Here is a 13,768-nt window from a genome sequence, read left to right as displayed (position 1 = left end):
TAGATAAAACTAGCACTGAGAAATAAAAGGGAAGGATTCCACTGATTGATGAACAGAAAGAAAGAGATTTGTCTTTACAAATAAACTACACGTCTGCTGATAAATGAAATTGGATATTGAGAGATGAAAGAAACAATGGGAAGAACCATAAATTCCATAAGAATTAAAATAAAGGGGGGGTTATACTTTAGAAGGGAGTCTTAGGTATTAGGCTTTTTGGGAAGTCTGTACCTCTCAAGTACCTCAGCCAATGGGGAAAGAGAGAGGGAAATGCGGCTGGGAAATTAGGATAAAAAGGAGGCTGCGTCCTCTAACAATTTGAGAGATGCCAGGGGAATGTGCCATGGCCTCCCCCTTTATTCGATAAAGTAACGGGACTCCTCTGTCTCCTTTTTGGACATAAACCTCTGGTGTTTGTGGATTAATTTTCTTGACACAAGGTAAGCCAAAGTAAGCCAAAAGTCCCCCCTGTCTTGGCTGAAGGTGATCTCACTGCTTTTTCCATTTACACTGAATTTCCTGAAACACAGAGAATGAAGAGTTTCCAGTCCTGAGGCAATCTGATTTTAATAAGAATTGCAAATGTTGACATGAAGTTAAAAGATGCTTCTCCCAGTGGGTTGACACAACTTTGCTGAGCACACATGCTCTGTGAGCATACCACACAGGAGAAGAGACAATGCACTTTGCACTGTGTTTCTGGTGTCAACACCTTTTTCCCCACATTTGGCACCCAGGGGAATGACTGAGCCCTACAGCTACATCTCTCACATCTCTCCTTCATTTTCTATTCCTGCCTGACATAACACCTCCTCTTTCCCTTGCCTAAGATAGGTTTTGGAAATACAGGTCTTCCCCAGCACAGTGTAACTTAAATCAAAATCTTGTTGCTAGCCTCTCACTATGGTAACGTTGCCAGAGATGCACAGTGTACACAGACCTCCAAAATAATTCGTATAGACAAACCAAAGGATAAATAGGCAGGCACATAAGGGGAAAATCATCATCTGAGAGCTGTTACTTATTTTCTCCCTTAGACAGTCTTTTTTTCTCCCTTAGACAAAGCCCAGAGTCTCTGGCACAAAGAGGATTCAGGCCTGATTTCTAATTGGTGCAACTGAACTAGTGAAAAGTCCTTCATCAGGTTAAACATTCTGTGAGCCAATTAAGCTAAACTGATTTAATAAAGGAGCAGACCAGTCTTACTTTATATACCCATAGTACTTGCTCCAGTTTAGTTGAATGAATTTAAAATCAGTTTCAGAAAATCTTTGCAAAGCTTGTAAAGGGATTTCCAGTTCTTTCAGAGAAGAGAAAGGCTGAAGGGAGACTCTCTCCACCCAAGACCCTTCCTGTCTTATTTTGCAATGACTCACACATCCCAGCTTTGCAATGAATGAGCTTTCCAAAGGCAGCGTTTACTCTGGCTCTCACACCCATGCTGTAGCACCATGTGTTTTACAGCATTGTCAAACATAATGATTCCTACCCTGGAGAGAAATTGGGTCCCATTTTATATTTTATTACCTAAGAAAGGAGATTTTTTACTTTCCACAGTCCACAGTTGGCAGGAACAGCCCCATAAATCTTGTCAAATGTTTTTTTGTTGTTATATTGTCCAGCAAGATGTCTGTGAGGCTGGGCCTGCATAGAGTAAACAAGTTAATGGCTTCCTGATCCATGTCTGAAAAGGAAGGGCAGCAGAGATAAGGAGTGCTGCAAAGTGACTGCAGGCAGAGTCCAGCAGCTGGGGGGTGAGCTGAGAGACCACTGGGAGTTTGTTTCCCACATTTCATGTGGAATAACATGTAAGCTGAAAGGTTCCTGGCTCCCAAGAAAGGGGTCTCATTCAAGAAATAAGCCCTGGTGCCAGCATACTCTGCCAGTACTTGTGTTTGCTGCAAGGGCCTGGTTCTCACTGGGAGCCATGATGAGGGCAAACCCGTGGGAGCCACAGTGTGTACCAGCAGAACTCATGGAAACCAGGGAAAGAATAATTGGAAGGAAGGGAAAGGCAAGAACATACTTGTGAACATACTTCTATGCATGTGCATAGAAGCAGATTTCACAGCTGAGGGGACAGAATGCACTGGAATGCACAGTGTGAGCACAGAGGAATGCATACGGGGGAGACAAAACTCCCTGCCCATAGAAAGCAAGCTTGGTACAATTGCTGTGCCTGCTTTCTGGTAGGAGGGTGGGACTGTTAGATGTAACTGAGTTGGATGTGGTTGCAAACAGTGCCTATAGAGCAGATGAACTGGTTTGCAGATACAGAGCATGTTTTGGCACACGTGTTTCTAAATTTAAGTGGACATTGATGGACAGAAAGATGATTGTTCTTGCACTATGGGAGCATCCAAGATGTACATTGCACGTGTGTTAGTTGGTGCAAGTGTAAGGGTATATGTAGGTTACAGGTTCCCTGAGCCAAGCCTAATTCCTATTAGACTTGTCCTTTTTGGGTGCTGACAGAGCCTCTTCTGAGAAAAAGAGATGTTCAGCTTGATTCCTTTGGGCAGTTAATGAGCCATTTCCCTCCTCTCTGTCTTACTCCCTGTGCTGCTCCCCACGCTCCAACAGCACTTTGTGGGTAATGAAGAGATAATGCCATAATGAGTCGATATGTTATGCTCAGCCCCGCTGTACTGCCTTGGAACAACTAACTGCCACTGCGAGGGCTCTGTCAATTCAGCTGGTCATGGCGATGCGTTAAGAGGCCTCCTAGAAACAGAGACTAGACAGGAGTAAGAGAATAAAAGCAGGTGTTTATTTGAAAGGCCTTCAAAGATACCCCCTGGGGGCCAGAGGCTATTGCCAAGATGGACCCCAAGATGGACAACAGGTCACGAGTTCTTCACACTTTTATAGGTTTGGTTCATTTGCATACCAGGGTTAATTCTCCCAATTAAAGCTTTAGTTTAATTATGTAATTCCCCTCAGCTTGCCCCATTTTAGAGGCTTTTTGGTTTATACTTTTTGGGCCTAGGACGGTCTGGGTGTCCTTGAAGAGCAAGCCCAGAGAGGCTTTGTTATGTCTACCTAGCACGAGAGAGCAGAAGTTAACAGGCTACAAGAAACTTCAGAGTTACACACTAGGCAGTATAGGATTTGAAAAATATAAAAGTTAAAACCTAAGGCATCAAAGGTCAGTCAATGCATGGTCCCTATCTGGCTCTCTGGGCCCAGGAACATTCATCCTGCAAAACCAAACAAAACCTTGCAAGGCCAGATGACCCCAGCTTTACCACCCCACACCTTTCCTGCAGCCATGCAGCGGGAATGCAGTCCTACAGACACACAACCCATACCAGTTACTGTGGGTTGGCGGTGATTTCTTATAAGTTGGAAATTCTCCTGAGGCCTCAAGAATAAAAATACTGCTAACCCTGGCTGGAAGCATAATTAACAGGATGAAAGATTGATGGCTAGGGCTGTAATTAAGTGAGAGCTTTGATAGCCTCATAAGCTACAAGAGCCAAACTGGAGTCATGGAATTAGAGTGGCATGGACTCCCTCCCTGCATCCTGCCACCCTCTCCTGTGAGGAACAGCACCTTAGGATTCGGAGCACGCAGCTGCCCTGCTCCAGGCTTTATAGTCTACAAGTCATTTTAAGGGGAAATGGAAGAAATGAGCTTCCCACAGATGAGTGTGATAGGAGGCTCAGGGACTGACTACAGTGGGAAGGAGCAGGAATTGGCAAGCTGCCTCCCACCCTGTGCCTCACCTCCCTCTCTGTGCCTCACCTGATTGTAAGGTGTCTCTCCACATTAAGCAGAGCATTGCATCCATTTATAGCCTGTGAACAGTGTCTCATACACAGGGCAGGAGGGCATGGGGAGAGGAGCCAGAAGAGGAAGGGAAAAATTATCCACGGGCTTGAATCCAGTGAGATTTACACCCTTCCTCAGCCATAAACATCTCCGAGAGCTCTGGAGATAAACACATTTGCTCAGCAGAGGCAAATGCTGCCTGCCAGCCTCCAAGCTGCTCAGCCTCCCTGCATGCCAGTTCACCAAGGATAACCCAATTACGTAAGGGGATGCAGCTCTCTCCACCCTACTCCTCTCCCATTTGCACACAGGAGTGATACCTTCATTGGATATCTCGTTCAGAGTATGTGTGGCATCCTGAGAGGGACAAAGATAGTTTTGTCCCCTTAGTTGAGGCTAATGCTCTGCCTGACAGCCTTTCATTTTGCAGCACAGCCACACCAGTATGTTCCCACTCGATGGAATAGGTCATCGCACCATCCCTCTTCCCTCAGCTCCTCCTCCCAGCCCAGCTTGCCACATGTAGTGCTTGTGCTGGAGTGGCTTCTGTGACAACAGAAAAACAAGTGGCTCATATACATGTCAAAAGAAGACATTTCCATGCAGCTTCTCAAAGGGGCCCCTTAAGGAGACTCTCTGCCCTCTCCTCCCGTTCTGGCGCCAGCTATGCACAGCCCTTTCAGTAAATACTCTCCTACAGGCTGTTAACCATGTTTTTCCTACAGATCATGGGAAATACATGGGTCATGGGAAACAAACTTCATGCCAGCCTTTGAGCTTACACTGAACTCACGATAAACTCCACAACAGAACTTTTCCTTTCCCTCTGGGTTTACGCCAGCCTCACACCGCTGTTGATGCACTTGCCCTCCTCCGCTGTTTCAATCACCCAGAAATACAAAATGCCTCAGCCCACCCCATCCTTATCTCTGAGCACACAATTCCCTTCCCTCTGATTTGTCCATATCTACTGTCCTTTATGCCACTAAAATATTATTGCCTATTCTTTTGCTTATGTGCACATGAAAGTTTTTTTTTCTTCTAAGAAGTGATTCAGGAAATTACCTTCTACTTTCCCAGTTCCATGAGAGGTGATAGTTCCTCATGATGAGGTGGGGGAACAAAGGAAACAAGAACTTCTAGATCCTGCTCCTAGCTCTGGCACTGGCATTTTCTGTAAAAGTAGCTACTGCCTAGGGCTGCCTCAGTTTCCCCACAGTGCCTCACAGATTTAATAATCTGATGTACATAAAAAATGGAGCTTTTCAGATAAGAGGAGCTAGACAAGGTCACAGTCCCACTGGGACATGATGCCTTTGAGCTTCCTAGTAACCAGATAATGGCTTAACCATGAAGATCCTGTTGTAACTGATGTATGAGCCAGGCTGAAGAATTCACCAGTATCATCTGAACTCCTCTGTGCCTCTCCCACAGGGCATTTGTGGTACATTCCCTCAACCAGAATGTCTGACCCCAACACAACCCCACTACAATCTCTGTCCATCACACATTGTTGGCCTTGAAACTCGGAGCACTAGGGGTGACAAACAGATCTGGAGAGTGACAGACTACCAGAGTCAGCAGAATGCAGCCTGTTGCCATGGAAATTCAAACCTCCTTTTTAAACACCTGTGTAGCTCAGGGGAACATAACCAGCTCTTACTGTGAAAAATCTTTGTAGAGTCCCATGGAGAGTTGGTTTTGTATCCCACAATTGCTCTTTGCTCCCCAACCCAATTACGTGCTCTGGCAGGAAATGACCAGACCACATCTTGGCTGAGGATAGATGATGTCCAGGTGTATTGTCTAACAGATGAGCCTGCAACCAAGGACATATGAGTTTCTAATACAAAACCTTTGCAGGAAAAATTCAAATTTAAAAAAAAATATTGGAAGAGATCCATTTTCACTGCTGTGCCACAGAACAACACCAGGCAACACTGCTCAGAAGTAGGCTTTGAGGACATCTGCTTATCTGAACATGCAAAGTTAGATCTCAGAGGCTTATTTATTTGTTCACTACATTGAAAGGCTTTTTTGGGATGCTGACAAAGGCATTGTCATACACAGGTGTGACATGCAAACAAATAAATAAATAAATAAAATTTAAAAAGCCATTAGGACAGAGGAGTGCTGATGGAAAATTCCAGCAAACAAACCAACATTTTTGGCTCCAGCATCTTTTGTAACTGCAGAAAATACAAGCACTTATAAATACAAGCAGAAAATGCATGGGAGTTATTAACTATTTAAGATTTCCTAACCTCTGTTATGTGTGTGCATCACCACTTACATGCGTGGGTAGTGTTTTGTAGTATTGTGACTAAGAACAATATTTCTTGCATGATACTGCATATCAGCTGCGTATACTGCACATCCATTGCCATGAGACACATGTGCATGTATGTGGGCCACTGGGTCTATAGATGCACGTGGAATACTTACCAGGGTATAGATATGATGCTTGGGAAAGGAGGTAACAGTGTAGTCACTCACCAAAAGGTTTTGTCAAGTCTAATTACCTGTGCTGTTTTCCCCATGAAATTACTTTGCATGTCCAAGCTCACTTTCCCAATTGCATTGACCCTTTTGCCTCTTATGAAATAACAGATATTTAAGTGAGGCTGCTGTAGGAGCCTGATAATGACCACTACAAGCTTCCTGAGCTTTCAAAGTCCCAGACACCTTCATTAGCCAGACAAAGCCCACATGTCCAGAGCTGTACAAAGAGGCAGGAGTTATAGTAGAAAAGCTCTAGTAAGCAGTTCTTCGTTACATTGTCCTACATGCAGCCTTCTGGAAGTGGCTAGTTTTTCAAGGAGTTGTGATAATAAGATCTCTAAGGATGCTGGCTTTGTGATGTCCAAAGCACAGACACATGACAACATCCCCCAACAAAAGCCCATGACAAAACACCCTCAAGACTTTTCTTTTAGGCTTAATTCCAGAAGCCCTGAAAGATATTTAGAAGTCTAGTTCAACATGCTTGGTTCCTTATGTAGTTTCTCACACCACAGTTAAGCAACTGTCAAACAATGCTATAAAGGATGACTGATGCCTTCTCATCATCAGTGGCCCAAGCCCTCCCCAAAGGGCACTGCACCCAAAAGATACACTACTGTTTGTTGAAGATACCTCCTGAAATCCATGGTTATGCTATAAAATTTCCCTGTCTGGCAGTTCAAAAAGTTCCTTCTGAACTTTGCTGTGGAAATCTCTCACAATCCAAATGGCCTCCCCAGAGAAGAAAGATATTTACTTCCTGCTTCTCCTACCTGAAGTCTTTTTCCAATGAACTTCCACTATGACAAACATAGCAGGCACTGTAACCCCAGCGAGTGGACTATTTCTCTTCCTCTTCCCACCGCTGCCAGTATAAACATCACTCTGAGTTAAGGGCTAAGTGCCAAGTTAAAATAATGCCCTCTTTGGTCTGGGGATCTAGCTTCTCCAGAGATCACAAGAAATCTGTGATGGCGGGTGAGAAGGAACGGGGATTAGATCCAGGGACACCAACAGGAAATACTTTCACACTAAATTTCACACCTCCTCCTATGGGTTTCAATGAACAGTTATTATGATGCACCCTGCGGGGCCACCAGGAAGACAGATCATCCCATCACACTCCCTTGTACAGGGTTACATCTCTGTAACTCTCAAGGCTGTGTATTGGCGGGGAACCTTGTTTGTTTTTCCTTTCCTTACTCCCACTTCTCTCTGCTCCACTGCTTTTCTGGGAAACTCCAGGGGAAATAATTCTAAAAAAAGGCAACAAATTTAATCAGGACACCAAAGCTATAGGCAGCCCACAGCCAGAACAGTGCTAGCCTGAGATGGAAGCCAGACAATGTCAAACTTGACAAACCATAGTTTCCATCCTGAAACAAGATAGAAATACCACAAAAAGCCTTCCTGAACCTAAACTTCCTGTCTAAAAAACATCAAGTTGGGTCAATCAATAGGTTTCTTTGCAATAATTTTAAATCAAGTCATTTTATGTCAACCTTTAAAAGATGTATGTCACAGTTACAGGAGAAAGACTGCTGATATGGGTGTAACCAAACTATGTATTCTACACCCATCACATTATTCCTGATGAACTGTTAATGGTTGGTCGTTTGCAACAGCTGTCCAGTGCACACCCCATCCTGAAGGCTATGAGCTGGGTGTAGTGTTTTCTTTGTCATCACTGAATAACCACCCAGCCTAAGGAGGTCATCTCTGCCAGTGGGCCATCATGGCTCAATGGCCCCAATGGGCAGCTGTAGCAACCTAGGCTATCAAGGACTTCCCAAAATATCCTATGACTCATGGGATTACATCATTCTATCGTGAAATTCCCCGCCCTGGGGGAGGTACTGAACATTGCTGCCTGTATATAATCTGGGCACTTTGGGGCCTGGGACACCACCACCACCACCACTGGGCATCCAGAGGAGGACCTCAGCTTCCACAGGAGGACCAAACCTTCCACAGGACCACTGCTTTCAACAAGACTGAACCATCACTTCAACAGCACTGCAATCACTGCTTAATTGGACTGTGAACACCACCCTGACCAACAGATGCCAGGCTCTACTCTGACTTTGTTTTAAGCTAGTTTCTTCTGTGTTGTTGCATTTATTGTATATATATGTATTGTATAATTAATTGTAACTCCAACTTGAAATCTCTTGCAAGGTATTTGTGTGGGGTTAATTTCTCCCGCTGGTTTACTTTCAAACCAGCACAATGTATTTACTTTTTTTGGTAAATTAATTTCTTTTTTGACAGCATAAATTCTAAATTTAAAAAAGTATTTTTAACAATTTAAAATGTCTTTTATTAAGAAATACTACCAGCTCATTTCCCTGCAAGTCAGGGCTCCTTTTCTGCACACTAACACACTGCTATGGGAAGGGATCTGTAGTCTCCAAGCTGCAGCTTCAAACCTCCATGCAAGCCCTCCTGCAAATTCTCAGAGGATGTGAATCTATGCCCAGATGCTTTGCAGGTGGGGCACAATCTCACCCTTCCCGCAAAGAGCGACCCTGCTCACAGGTTTCCATACAGTCAGGGCTGAGCACCTCCAAAGGGCTCTGTGGTCTTTCCTAGCACAGCAGAGAAATTCCACACAAGCAGTTTCTCTGTCCTGACCTTCCTGTTAATGTCCTGGACTCCAATCCAAACACCTGCACCTCAGTGAAATTGAATCAAGATTGCCATGAACTCATCTCCAGCCTCATTTTCCTTTTCCTCCGCCTGATTGTGAGGCCTTACGCATATGACAGCTTCATTACAAGTGACCTTCAGCACTGGCTTTGTTGGGGAAGTGATTTAGAACCAAATTACTGATCTATTTTTTTCATCTCATTCCTCTTACTGAAAGCAGCAATAGCAGCCCTGGAGAGGCTGCCTGAAACAGCGTATTTTTAACGCATTACAGAAGGGGAGACAGATCAGAAAGCCATCCCCCACCACAGGCTGACATGAAGGGGCTAAACTGTTCTTGGAGAAGTGCCGAAACAATTGTACAATTTATTCCAAGGGTACAGGAGATTCAGGTTTAGTCCAGCCAGGAAACAACTCTTAAGGAGTTGGGGACTCTACTGAGAACAGATGGAGGCAGCTGGAAAAAACAGAGGCAAGTGGCTGCTTGGAAGACAGAGTCCCTGTGGCACACGGGCAAAGCAGAAGGGAGATGGCAATATGGGCCTCATTGTTATGGGCTGGGTTACATCTCATTGGAAGCAGTGAAAAGAGCAGCTGTCTCTGAGTCAGGCTAAATCAAGGAACACTTAAATGTGTCTTTGTTTGGTAGAAACAAAGCAATGTAGGCTGTTCAAATTACAAAGAAAAGGGTTGATCTGAATTGAGCTATGACACAGCTTTACTGTAGACCAATGGCTGTGTGTCTGTGAAAGAAAAGAGGAGGGAGAAGAAGATGAAGAAGAAAAAATAACCTGAGCTAGCGCAGATAATCAAGGACAGTCAGAATATGCAAGGGAAACTTGAAAAAATATCAAAGAGACGGTAATGGAGAAAAGAGTCGTTAAAGGGACCTCTGCCTCCTACAGGGCACTAACAGGCAAGGGGACTTAAAAGCAGAGGAAGTGGGGAAGCAGGAGTGGGGAGTCCCTCCTCTCACTCACTGAAGTGTCTTCCACCATTAGAGCCTAACGTGTAGGAGAGTGCACCAGCAGCAGATCCTTGAGTGAGTGTCCGGATCAAACACTTGGAAAACTGGATCCATTCATGAGGCGCTCATCCCCATTAGCAAACAGTTCCTAAGCAAGACTACTGTAGGATGAACCACATAAAAGAGAATCTCTGATTCTTCACCCATGTAGGCTCAGGAACAGGGGGCAGAGACACATTGAACCATTCAGAGAATGAAATAGGTAGCAGGCTGTTTCAGCACAATCATTTCAGCAGAGTGACTTACCAGATGAGAAGAGTTTAATTCACAAACAGAAAACATAAAAGGAAAGTCAAGACCGTAAGCAAAGCAGCAACAGAAGAGCCAGTAATGAGAGGTTCACACAGAGGAGATTGGCTGATCCGTGTGGTAAAGAGCAGCAGAAAGGGACATAGCAGGAAGAGATTAACTGCTGACGCTGAAGTGCTATTTCCAGCTGACATTTATCTCTGCCTTGAAATTCCCAGTTGGAGAGAAGAGTCGACAACAGACAGGAGAAATTTACACCGGCCCCTTTATGCAAATCTAACCTTTCTGCACCTGCCAGGTGGGGAGCATTTATTTACATTCTGGCTGCCTGGCTACGTGTGCAGAGGGAATGAATCCAAGAAGAACACAGAGAAGGTCAAAGGAATATGGCCCATGGCTGTAATTTCAGGACTTGTTACAGGCATTACAATTTTAATGTGGCAGTTGAGAGATATACACCTCAGGCAAATGAACTGGCAGAAGACCTGTGCATGTGCCAGTGTATTGTTCCACATGAGAATTTCATTGCCCCCTGACAGGCAGATTCAGAGACGTTAATCAGTGACACAGTCCATACTTGTGCCTTGCTCATAAAGGACCTCAGCAAATTCCTTTAGCTCATGTATGAAGAGTGATTAATTTTGCACCAGGAAGATCTGAGTCAAATCTCCTTTGCCACAATGACTTTTCAAGATGCAAAGATGTTGAGCAGTAACTGTGAGATGTCTAGGGATGAATTCGTCGTAATTTAAAACAGAAAGATAACACTCATATAGACTATGAAATTAACAAGTTCATATTGCACTCTTAACAAGTGAAAATAAATTACCATCACCCCAGAACAAGACTGCCTTTTTTTTTAGCATGTCAAATATCTCTTTGCAAAAAAAAGTCATGTTAAGCTTTTTACATTAAAAAGTCTCTTTTTGTCCATGTAAATACAATGCAGCTGTCTCTTCAGTAGAAAATAGCACAAGAGCCCTTTGTACAACAGACCAGGAAAAAAGTAAAGACCCACATATTCAGCTAAAAGGAGATTTCAGAATGACTGCTAGTGGCTTCTCACCATACTGAACTATGGTCACAGCACAAGAAATTACCAACAGTGCCCTAAAGTAAAAATGCCCTGAGATGTCTGGCCTGCCAGGTCAAGAATGAAGTCGCACAGCCCTGCTAAGTGTGCTCCAGCTGCATATTCCAGGAGCCTGCCAGGGCACTGCTTCAGTCAGGCACAAAGGATTATACCACATTTTCCAGCTCATGAACCATCCTCCAAAATACCACTGACACTAGCACTCATGTAGTCAGTAGACACCTGATCTTTCAAACATGTCCAGCAGTTCAGGATCCTACTGACAAATGCCTTTGAGGGATTTGTTTCTAGAAAGTACGCAGATCTCCCTGTTTCTTTGTGGTATCAGTGTCTGGGCACCAAGGTCACTGGATACATACAGGCACAGGGACTGCTGACAGCCAGGTTTTTTTAGAACTGCTTTAAGTCTCTTGAATTCGAATCTAAGTCAAACACTTTATAACTCATGAGATTGGCTTAGAAAACAGGAAACTTTTATAAGCATACCTGGGTCAAACATTCAAGCTTTTCACTGCAACTGTGAAAGACTGGAATTGACTTCTCAGCACAACAAAATAGCTTGTGGCATGTTGTTGCTCTAGGATCTCCAGAAGATGAAATAATGCAAAGTTCACAGTAAATACTATAGAAATGGGTAACCTTTGAGCAAAATCCCTGGTTCCTCATCCCTCATACCACATGGCAACATTGGGACCAAGCCAACTGGTGTCACACTTAACAGCCTTGTGCAGACAAAGTTCACAGGTTCCCAATACTGTCTCCTGTAAAATCAGGTTTCTTTCACCATCTACCATCCAACCCGATTTTGCTTAGTACACAAGAACTGAAAACAGCTTGAGGTGATGTGGCTTCAGGACACACCAGGGACACATTTCTGAACCAGGCACACCCTCACCTGGCCTCTGCCCTGCATCTCTGCCTGGTTTTGTGCAAGAAGGGGGGAAAAAAGGATGTATGAAAGATCAGAGAAAAAAGGCAGAGAAAAAAAACTCCCATAGGATAAAAGATGAGAAATTCAAGGTAGTTTTAAAGCAGTTTGTGAAGTCAAGAGCCCAAGCTGACCTGAAGTCAGGGCAGTGAGAAAGTAAATGGACTTTTAAAGGCTTAGACTGAGGTTTTCAAAGCCTTTTCAACAACTTGAATGTTCATTTTCATTTTACTGGATTGTAGCCAAGAAAATCCTGTGGGCTGCTCTGATACTGGAGGTCTGAATTTGGAAAAAAGAAGCTAGACTTTGCTTTATTTTTTCTTTTTCTATATAGAGAGATCTATATAACAAGTCAGCAAAACCAGCCAATCATTTCCTCATCAGAGTGCCTGAAGGAAGGGTCAAGAATTGTAGGCTACAGACTTCTCCCATTCCAATTCCAGACATTAGAAAAAGTCCACCCATATGAGCCATGTGGGTTGTTCCAGTAGGAAACAGTAGTAGTGGAAATTACTTTCTTCTGTTTTCCAGCTCTCATGAGCTCTAGGTTAAGAAGACTTGGGGTTTTAGTCCTGTCAGACCATCAACTGCCCAGCAGGTAAAGACAGCAGTAAGTGGAAAGTAACTGATAGCAGCAGGTAGCTCAAGCAAGTTTCTTAATCAATACAATTTATAGCAGAGACAGCTCCAAACACTGAAGTAGAGAAGCCCAGCTTAATGTGTTTACAACATTTCTCACTCTCCTTTGCTCATTTTTCCTTCCCTACTTCTTTCAGCAGTGATTTTTTGAGAACTAATTTCTCCATGGACATAAAAAGTTCATGTTTCATTCACCATTTCCTTACAAACTCCTTGTAAATTGAATTACCTGTGTGGCAAAGGGGACCTGCCCTAGTTCTGCAGGCTCCTGAGTGAAACACAGGCACGTGGCCTTGCTCTTAGCAGAAAGAATTTTTTTCCTATTATTGGATTTAAAGTGAGGACAAATGAATGGAAAACAAATAAAAAATAGCCACTCCACAAAAAGAATGAACAGCACAAACCAAACCATGATGCAATCCCAGAAACACCTGTGCTGTGTCCTTTATCTCCTACCTGAAAGCCACTGGAATATACATAGATTCTTTTTTTCTTCCTGGTCCAAGTGATAATGACACAGAATCTTTCTCCTTCCCAGCAGCTTCTGGTTCCCAATATAATTCCTCTGAAAAAAGATGGGTATCAAATCAGTTACATGGAGAAAGTGGATACAGAGGATTTTTCTCTGTATAAGGAGCATTCTTCTTCTTCCTTGCTAGCTGAGAAGGGAAAATTAAAAAGCTGATCTACAGTTCTTTCAAAACTTTGCACAGAATCACAATATTTTTCAATACACAAACAAACAAAACCATATTTTATCCTGAAAAGTTCTGGTTTGGTAAATATAAAAACCTGATCATTACTCCAAATAGCCATATGGAGAATTATGAAAAGTCCCTATTTGTCAATTACCAACATTTTCTAGGAAATTTTAAATTAAAAGCCATTTTTCAGTGGATAAAAAAA

The 13,768-nt window shown here is 43.5% G+C and overlaps 1 long non-coding RNA gene across 1 annotated transcript in view; it reads right to left on the bottom strand.

Moving 5' to 3' along the window:
• Positions 1 to 13,423, bottom strand: part of LOC121675699 — a 99,833-nt gene extending 86,410 nt beyond the window's left edge. The window contains exon 1 of the long non-coding RNA XR_006020195.1: positions 13,319 to 13,423. This is a non-coding gene — a long non-coding RNA (uncharacterized LOC121675699). The remainder of the gene's footprint in view (positions 1 to 13,318) is intronic.
• Positions 13,424 to 13,768: the final 345 nt, after the last annotated feature.

This window comes from Corvus kubaryi, unplaced genomic scaffold, assembly GCF_017639235.1.
Source record: "Corvus kubaryi isolate FWS band 111438036 unplaced genomic scaffold, C.kubaryi_AGA036_p1.0 75, whole genome shotgun sequence".
Classification (NCBI taxonomy): Eukaryota; Metazoa; Chordata; class Aves; order Passeriformes; family Corvidae; genus Corvus; species Corvus kubaryi.
This window is presented reverse-complemented; position numbering and strand designations above follow the sequence as displayed.